Source organism: Ovis aries, chromosome 18 (assembly GCF_016772045.2).
Source record: "Ovis aries strain OAR_USU_Benz2616 breed Rambouillet chromosome 18, ARS-UI_Ramb_v3.0, whole genome shotgun sequence".
Taxonomy (NCBI): Eukaryota; Metazoa; Chordata; class Mammalia; order Artiodactyla; family Bovidae; genus Ovis; species Ovis aries.
In genome coordinates this window covers 35,716,573-35,725,821 of record NC_056071.1, presented here as the reverse complement: position 1 = coordinate 35,725,821, position 9,249 = coordinate 35,716,573, and the positions used below count along the sequence as shown (strand labels likewise).

General features: G+C 41.6%; 1 non-coding gene across 1 annotated transcript; it reads right to left on the bottom strand.

Moving 5' to 3' along the window:
* Positions 1-822: 822 nt before the first annotated feature.
* Positions 823-894, bottom strand: TRNAW-CCA (transfer RNA tryptophan (anticodon CCA)). The gene has a single exon. It is a non-coding gene; the product is annotated as a tRNA-Trp (tRNA).
* Between the last annotated feature and the right edge of the window lie 8,355 nt (positions 895-9,249).

The window sequence follows — 9,249 nt, the reverse complement described above, 5'->3', positions numbered from 1 at the left end:
CTGGTAGGCTGCAGTCCATGGGGTTGCGAAGAGTCGAACACGACTGAGCGACTTCACTTTCACTTTTCACTTTCATGCATTGCAGAAGGAAATGGCAACCCACTCCAGTGTTCTTGCCTGGAGAATCCCAGGGAAGAGGAACCTGGTGGGCTTCCATCTCTGGGGTCACACAGAGTTGGACACAACTAAAGCAACTTAGCAATAGCAGCCTTTCCCTTCTCCAGAGGATCTTTCCAACCTAGGGACAGAACCCAGGTCTCCCACACTGTGGGCAGATTCTTTACCAGGTGAGACAGCAAAGTAATGCTCAAACATCTCTAAGCAACCCTTCAAGAGTACGTGAACCAAGAATGTCCAGATGTTCAAGCTGGAATTAGAAAAGTCAAAGGAACCAGAGATCAAACTGTCAACATCTGTTGGATCACTGAAAAAGCAAGAGAATTCCAGAAAAACATCTACCTCATTTTATTAACTATACCAAAGCCTTTGATTGTATGGATCACAATAAACTGGAAAATTCTTCAAGAGATGGGAATATCAGAACACCTTACCTGCATCCCGAGAAACCTGCATGCAGGTCAAGAAGCAATAGTTAGAACTGGACATGGAACAACAGACTAGTTCCAAATTGGTAAAGGAGGACATCAAAGCTATATATTTTCACCCTGCTTATTTAATCTGTATGCAGAGTGAAGGTGAAGTCGCTCAGTCATGTCCGACTCTTTGAGACCCTGTTGACTGTAACCTACTAGGCTTCTCCCACCATGGGATTCTCCAGGCAAGAATACTGGAGTGGATTGCCATTTCCTTCTCCAGGGGATCTTCCCGACCCAGGGATCGAACCCGGGTCTCCTGCATTGGAGGCAGATGCTTTAACCTCTAAGCCACCAGGGAAGCCCTATGTGAAATGCCTGGCTGGATAACACACAAGCTGGAGTCAAGATTTCTGGGAGAAATATCAATAACCTCAGATATGCAGATGACACCACCCTTATTATAGAAAGTGAAGAACTAAAGAGCCTTTTGATGAAAGTGAAAGAGGAGAGTGAAAAAGCTGGTTTAAAATCAACATCCAAAAAACAAAGATCATGGCAGCCAGTCCCATTACTTCATGGCGCATAGATGGGGAAACACTGGAAACAGTGAAAGACTTTATTTTCTTGAGCTCCAAAATCACTGCAGATGGTGACTGCAACCATGAAATTAAAAGACACTTGCTCCTTTCAAGGAAAGCTATGACCAACCTAGACAGCATATTAAAAAGCAGAGACATTACTTTGCCGACAAAGGTCTGTCTAGCCAAAGGTATGGTTTTTCCAGTATGTGAAAGTTGCACTATAAAGAAGGCTGAGCACTGAAGAATTGATGCTTTTGAACAGTGGCGGTGGGGAAGACTCTTGAGAGTCCCTTGGACTGCAAGCAGTTCAAACCAGTCTATCTTAAAAGAAATCAGTCCTGAATATTTATTGAAAGGACTAATGCTGAAGCTGAAGCTCCAATACTTTGGCTACCTGATGAGAAACATTGACTCATTGGAAAAGACCCTGATGCTGGGAAAGATTGAAGGCAGGAGGATAAGTGCACGACCAATGATGAGATGGTTGGATGGCATCACCAACTCAATGGACATGAATCTGAGCAAGCTCCGGGAGTTGATGATTTCAGGGAAGCCTGGCATGCTGCAGTCCATGGGGTTGAAAAGAGTTGGACACAACTGAGTGACTGATCTGAACTGATTCTAGGATTGAGCATGTAAGTAAATAAAATAAGCAAAAGGAGATGTGATTTTTCACTCTCAAAGGAAAGCTACAAATAGAAAAATAAGGCAACCTAGAATGAACCTTATAGTGTTGGTTTAGAGTTGGAAGTCGGTATGATTTAATGGTTTTATGCATAAATACACACAAGCAGACAAGCTTAAAAGTAGGTATAGAAACCTCTTTCTCTCCACATGTATGTTGTGTTCAAATGTATGTGTGTGACAATGAATATATTAAGTATTGGAAGCTTTCAAACAGAATTTAAATTACTAGATGCAGAAAACTTATGGAAATAGAAAACTGAAACAATTCCTAGAGCCAGTGTACTAATGGAAGAAGGGGTTGGGTCCTAGGTCAAATGGGATAAAAGCTTGCATAAGATGAACCTGCTTTCCACTGTTTCTATTCTCTTAACATAGATAGCTCTTTTAAGTCTCAGACAACTTTATAACAAAAGAGAGGGAAAGATTAAATGACACAGAGGATACAAATAATCTACTTGCTCTGAAGCTATTTAAATCGATCAATTTAGGAAAAGTAGGTTCATCCAGTACAGTTAACTGTCCCACAGGTCACTAGAGTAGGGCTTCATGACAAATAATAAAGTGTTTCCTCTTAACATCAATGTTTGGAACCTTACCATCTCTGAATAGTTCATGAGGAGACGTGATTGCTTTGTGGACAGTTTGTATCCCAATATATGCTAAATGATAATACCTGGTATTCTTAGATGGCTGTTTTCAAGCTACCGAGGGTACATCAACAAATGAATATATTTTTCCAGGCTGCATTGTTAGCACTAATATTGTTGAGTCATGATTAGAAATAGGATAACATTTAAAAAAAAAACAGAATTACATAGTTAACTGTCAAATTTATATTTTTCTATTTGTATCCCATAGTCTACTCATTATATTTTATTCTGATATATTTTTTATGGTTGTTAAAGATGACTAGTTCTGGGATCAAGTAGATGTGGGCTTGAATCCAAAATGTTCCACTTATTTTTGATGGCCTATTTTTGCTTTATTAACTATGCCAAAGCCTTTGACTGTGTGGATCACAATAAACTGTGGAAAATTCTGAAAGAGATGGGAATACAGACCACCTGACCTGCCTCTGGAGAAACCTATATGCAGGTCAGGAAGCAACAGTTAGAACTGGACATGGAACAACAGATTGGTTCCAAATAGGAAAAGGAGTATGTCAAGGCTGTATATTGTCACCCTGCTTATTTAACTTCTATGCAGACTACATCATGAAAAACGCTGGGCTGGAGGAAGCACAAGCTGGAATCAAGATTGCCGGGAGAAATATCAATAACCTCAGATATGCAGATGATACCACCCTTATGGCAGAAAGTGAAGAGGAACTAAAAAGCTTCTTGATGAAAGTGAAAGAGGAGAGTGAAAAAGTTGGCTTAAAGCTCAACATTCTGAAAACTAAGATCATGGCATCTAGTCCCATCACTTCATGGCAAATAGATGGGGAAACAGTGGAAACAGTGTCAGACTTTATTTTTTTGAGCTCCAAAATCACTGCAGATGGTGACTGCAGCCATGAAATTAAAAGACACTTACTCCTTGGAAGAAAAGTTATGACCAACCTAGATAGCATATTCAAAACCAGAGACATTACTTTGCCGACTAAGGTCCATCTAGTCAAGGCTATGGTTTTTCCTGTGGTCATGTATGGATGTGAGAGTTGGACTGTGAAGAAGGCTGAGCACTGAAGAATAGATGCTTTTGACTATGGTGTTGGAGAAGACTCTTGAGAGTCCCTTGGACTACAAGGAGATCCAAGCAGTCCATTCTGAAGGAGAACAGCCTTGGGATTTCTTTGGAAGGAATGATGCTAAAGCTGAAACTCCAGTACTTTGGCTACCTCATGTGAAGAGTTGACTCATTGGAAAAGTCTTTGATGCTGGGAGGGATTGGGGGCAGGAGGAGAAGGGGACGACAGAGGATGAGATGGCTGGATGGCATCACTGACTCGATGGATGTGAGTTTGAGTGAAGTCTGGGAATTGGTGATGGACAGGGAGGTCTGGCATGCAGCGATTCATGGGGTCGCATAGTCAGACACGACTGAGCGACTGAACTGAACTGAATATTCCATTGTATATATATAACACTTCTTTATCTGTTCATATGTCAGTGGACATTTAGGTTGTTTCTATGTCCTAGCTATTATAAAATATCTCCTTTTTAAACTGTCAAATGAACCCCTTAATGGATCTCTACCTTGTTCCAGGCCTTAATCTCTTTTAATTTAAGGCCCTTTGTGGACTCACACCTCATACCAACTTTAGAAAACTTTTTCACAGCCCTTTCCTACCTGTATTTATAAGGAACATGTCTCCCCTACATGTATGTGAGGGCTAATTATATGAGACCCTTTAATAATTTTTTTAATAAAATTTTAAAAAAGCCCATGTTTATATAAATTTCCCTCTTGCCCTTAACATATAAAGGTTAGAGGCCAGGTCAGGTGCAAAAACTTCTGGGATCTCTTAACCATAGACTGTCACATAGCCTTGCAGCTGCCTATCTGATGTGGGGCCCTAAAGTTTCACCATCCAAAAAACCTACCTAATATTCTCATTATGGGAGGTGAATAATTAATATAGGTTCTCCCTCTAATTCCTTCCAGAAAATTAAAATGGTACTATAGAGCCATTCCCATAGACTGGGTGGGCTAACAAAAAGACAGATGGAGAACTCTACTCAGGAAATAAAAATCATATTCAAAGATAATAAAAGTCAGAGGGAGAGGGAGAGGGTGGGATGATTTGGGAGAATGACATTCTAACATGTATACTATCATGTGAATTGAATCACCAGTCTATGTCTGACGCAGGATGCAGCATGCTTGGGGCTGGTGCAAAAATAAAAAACTAAAAAAAAAAAACAAAGATAATAAAAATCAATACTGTATCCCATAATGATGAAAACAGACAATGTCTCCTTGGTAATAATACATGCAGGAGGAAAATCAAAAGTAAACAGCAAAAGCCTACCAAGTACAGCTGCACCCCATTCTACTGTGGGCTTCCCTTATCGCTCAGTCAGTAAAGAAACTGCCTTCAATGCAGAAGACCAGGCTTTGATCCCTGGGTCGGGCAGATCCCCTGGAGAAGGAAATGGCAACCCACTCCAGTATTCTTGCCTGAAGAATCCCATGGACAGAGGAGGCTGGTGGGCTACAGTCCACAGGGTTGCAAGAGTAGGACGCGACTTAGTGGCTAAACCTCCACCATTGTCCTGTCTCTTCTTGTTACTATCAATCTGAGTGGCTTTAGTGGCTTCCAATCAAGAGGTTCTAATCCTTTGAGTAAGCTACTGTTTCAACCAAAAATGACAACTGCTGAGACCCTTGTGCCACCAAGTTGGGCTAATATAAGCCCTATAATCCAAAGAACTCTCTGGCTTGCCATCACCAAATCAACCAACAAATGAGGCAAAAGGGCCCTTAGTATTTGGCTAAATTAGTGGGCCTGCCTACAAGTTATACAGGAGCTCTGACCTCAGCCTCACGGTACCACAGAGCCATAAAAAAAAGACCGACCTCAATTTGAGTGGGTACTCACTTAGAAAGGATTCCTCAGTCCCATATGCTAGAAGACACTGCTCAGCCCATGACTTCGAGATCTATCGTTGGAAATGACTATCTTCTGTGTCAAAGACAACTTCACCCCAGACACTAAAGCTTTCTCCCCAGTCACAGCCACAGGCTGACTCCCCAGAGATGAGGACAAATTGGACACAAGACAGTTACTGCTACTCTTCCTTTGATGTTAGGAAGACATTTCTAGAGGTTGTGGTTTGCTTATCTAGTGACCATATTATACTTCTTGTTCTCACCAAAATGAACAACCCTATTCCTCCATGTTTGGTTGTTGTTCAGTCACTCAGTCATGTCCAACTCTCTGCAGCATGCCAGGCTTTCCTGTCCTTCACCATCTCCCAAGAGCTTGATCAAATTCATATCCATTGAATCAGTGATGCCATCCAACCACCTCATCCTGTCATCCCCTTCTCCTCCTGTCCTCAATCCTTCCCAACAATAGGGTCTTTTCTAATGAGTTAGTACGGCACCCCACTCCAGTACTCTTGCCTGGAGAATCCCAGGGACGGGGAAGCCTGCTGGGCTGCCATCTATGTGGTCGCACAGAGTTGCACACGACTGAAGTGACTTAGCAGCAGCAGTTCTTCACATCAAGTGGCCAAAGTATTGGACTTTCACCTTCAACATCAGTCCTTCCAATGAACATCCAAGACTGATTTCCTTTAGGATTGACTGGTTGGATCTCCTTGCAGTCCAAAGGACTCTCAAGAGTCTTCTCCAACAGCACAGTTCAAAAACATCAATTATTTGGGGATCAGCTTTCTTTATTGTCCGACTCTCACATCCACACATGGAAAAGCCATAGCACCTACCTACAGGGAAATCTGGTAGAGGTTACTACTATCAGTCACATTCTATAAAATAATGGAGATATATTGCTTTCCCCAGGAGGCACCCACCCCATAGTCACCCTAGGAAGAGAATCATTCCCCCGGGCTTCCTCCTACTCAACTCACCTTCAGCTTTTCACCCCAGTCTCCTGTCTGGCTCTCATCCATGGACATAATAATGAGCCCCCCTTCAATTCTACACAAATACCACTGAGCTTTACATATACCTTACTAAACCATTAGTTTATATCTTCCAACAACATGACTACAGGACATACTAACTTGACTCAAGAAATATATCAAGATTTTGCTGTTAGCAAGGTGGACAGGAAGAGAGGTGGGTAGGTAAATAGACAGACGGACAGATATAGGTATTATATACACATTTTCTAACTCTGTATTATTAAAGATCCTGGAAATTTCAGATCTGTTTTCATGGCTAACATCATATAAATGAGAAATCACTTATGGGCCAGACTATAAAGATTCCTTAAAATTCTACCCATGTTTCTCTTTATTACTCTTATAATGAAATGTTTATTCTGTTTAGGCAACTAATGGCCTACTAAATAAAACTCTTTTACTATTCAAGCCACTCAACTATTCCAAAAAATCAAGCCTAAAAGTGATGTCAACACATCAAGGGGTCAACTATAATATAATTTTTTAAAACATGCTATTGTTCATCCCTGGATAAAGTTATTTGCCTTTCTTGAGAAGCTAATTAAGTCCACAGGCTTGGTCATCTCCCTCCTGGGGCTTTCATGCTCTGGGTCTCTATATACGTATCTTAACTGTCCCAGGGTCAGTTACAGACAACCACTAATAGTCCTTAAGCCCCAGAGTACACTGAAATGATTCAAATTAGCCAATCTTAATTCTGCTTACCCTGCTTTGTCCTTTTTACTGTAGTTCAGTTCAGTTCAGTTGCTCAGTCTTGTCCGACTCTTTGTGACCCCATGAATCGCAGCATGCCAGGCCTCCCTGTCCATCACCAACTCCTGGAGTTCACTCAGAATCACGTCCATCGAGTCCGTGATGCCATCCAGCCATCTCATCCTCGGTCGTCCCCTTCTCCTCCTGCCCCCAATCCCTCCCAGCATCAAAGTCTTCTCCATTGAGTCAACTCTTTGCATGAGGTGGCCAAAGTACTGGAGCTTCAGCTTTAGCATCAGTCCTTCCAAAGAAATCCCAGGGTTGATCTCCTTCAGAATGGACTGGTTGGATCTCCTTGCAGTCCAAGGGACTCTCAAGAGTCTTCTCCAACACCACAGTTCAAAAGCATCAATTCTTTGGCACTCAGCCTTCTTCACAGTCCAACTCTCACATCCATACATGACCACAGGAAAAACCATAACCTTGACTAGACGGGTATGCAGGTCAGGAAGCAACAGTTAGAAATGGACATGGAACAACAGACTGGTTCCAAATAGGAAAAGGAGTACGTCAAGGCTGTATATTGTTACCCTGCTTATTTAACTTATATGCAGAGTACATCATGAGAAATGCTGGGCTGGAAGAAGCACAAGCTGGAATCAAGATTGCCGGGAGAAATATCAATAACCTCAGATACGCAGATGACACCACACTTATGGCAGAAAGTGAAGAGGAGCTAAAAAGCCTCCTGATGAAAGTAAAAGAGGAGAGTGAAAAAGTTGGCTTAAAGCTCAACATTCAGAAAATGAAGATCATGGCATCTGGTCCCATCACTTCATGGGAAATAGATGGGGAATCAGTGGAAACAGTGTCAGACTTTTATTTTGGGGGCTCCAAAATCACTGCAGATGGTGATTGCAGCCATGAAATTAAAAGACACTTACTCCTTGGAAGAAAAGTTATGACCAACCTAGTGTATTCAAAAGCAGAGACATTATTTTGCCAACTATGGTCTGTCTAGTCAAGGCTATGGTTTTCCCTGTGGTTATGTATGGATGTGAGATTTGGACTGTGAAGAAGGCTGAGCGCCAAAGAATTGATGCTTTTTCCTGCAGAAACCACAATAAAGGTGCTTGCCCACATTTCTCCCTTCTCTCTCTGGCTTATCATGGCCTAGATGCTCTCCTTGACTCCTCCTGTACAGTTCCAGAAATTCCTGAGCCCAGCAGCCAGAAAACCTGCGACCCACCTCAACCCACTAACATGCCAGCACTAGCCCCAGGGTTCTGAAGCTAGCTGCCTCATGATACAGCCTACCAGCCAGCAACTGAAAGCCTCCACTCAAGGCAGGACCTGACAACCTATTGGACTAAGAGTCAGTCACACCTACCAGACCACCCACATTAGCCAGCCAGCCACAACAGAAGGAGCCACACAGCTCACAGAAGGGGCACCCATAAAGTATACAGCTCTGTTAACCAAGGAGGAGTGTGCTGCTAAAAGATATAGGACATCCATATAAAGGCTACTGATACATAGAACATCTATACACAGGACATCTCCTACAAAGGCCATTGCTCCCAGGCCAGAAAACATAGAAAGATAGATAGAAATTTCAGATAGACAGAAATAAAAGCAGAAAATTAAGCAAAATGAGGCAACAGAGAAACATGTTTCAAACATGGATACATAAAACCCCAGGAGAAGAACTATGAACTGGAAATAGGCAATATGCCCAATAAAGAGTTCAAAGTAATGATTTTAAAGATGATCAAAGAACTCAGGACAAGAATGGATGAACACAGCGGGAAGTTTAACAATCTTCTGGAATACTACTCAGTCATGAAAAATCATGAAAATTTGCCGTTGCCAACAACATAATTTACCTTAGAAAGTATTATGCCCGATGAAATAAGTCAGAAAGACAAAGGAGAATACTGTATATTATCACTTATATGGTGATGCTGAAAAACAAAATAAACTAGTAAATATAACAAAAAAGAAACAGGCTCATGACTATGGAGAACAAACTAGTGATTACTAGTAGGAAAGAAAAGAGGAAGTATGGCAAAATAGGGGCTGGAGATTAAGAGGTACAAACTCCTATGCATAAAATAAATAAGCTACAAAAATATATTTTACAACACAGGGACCATA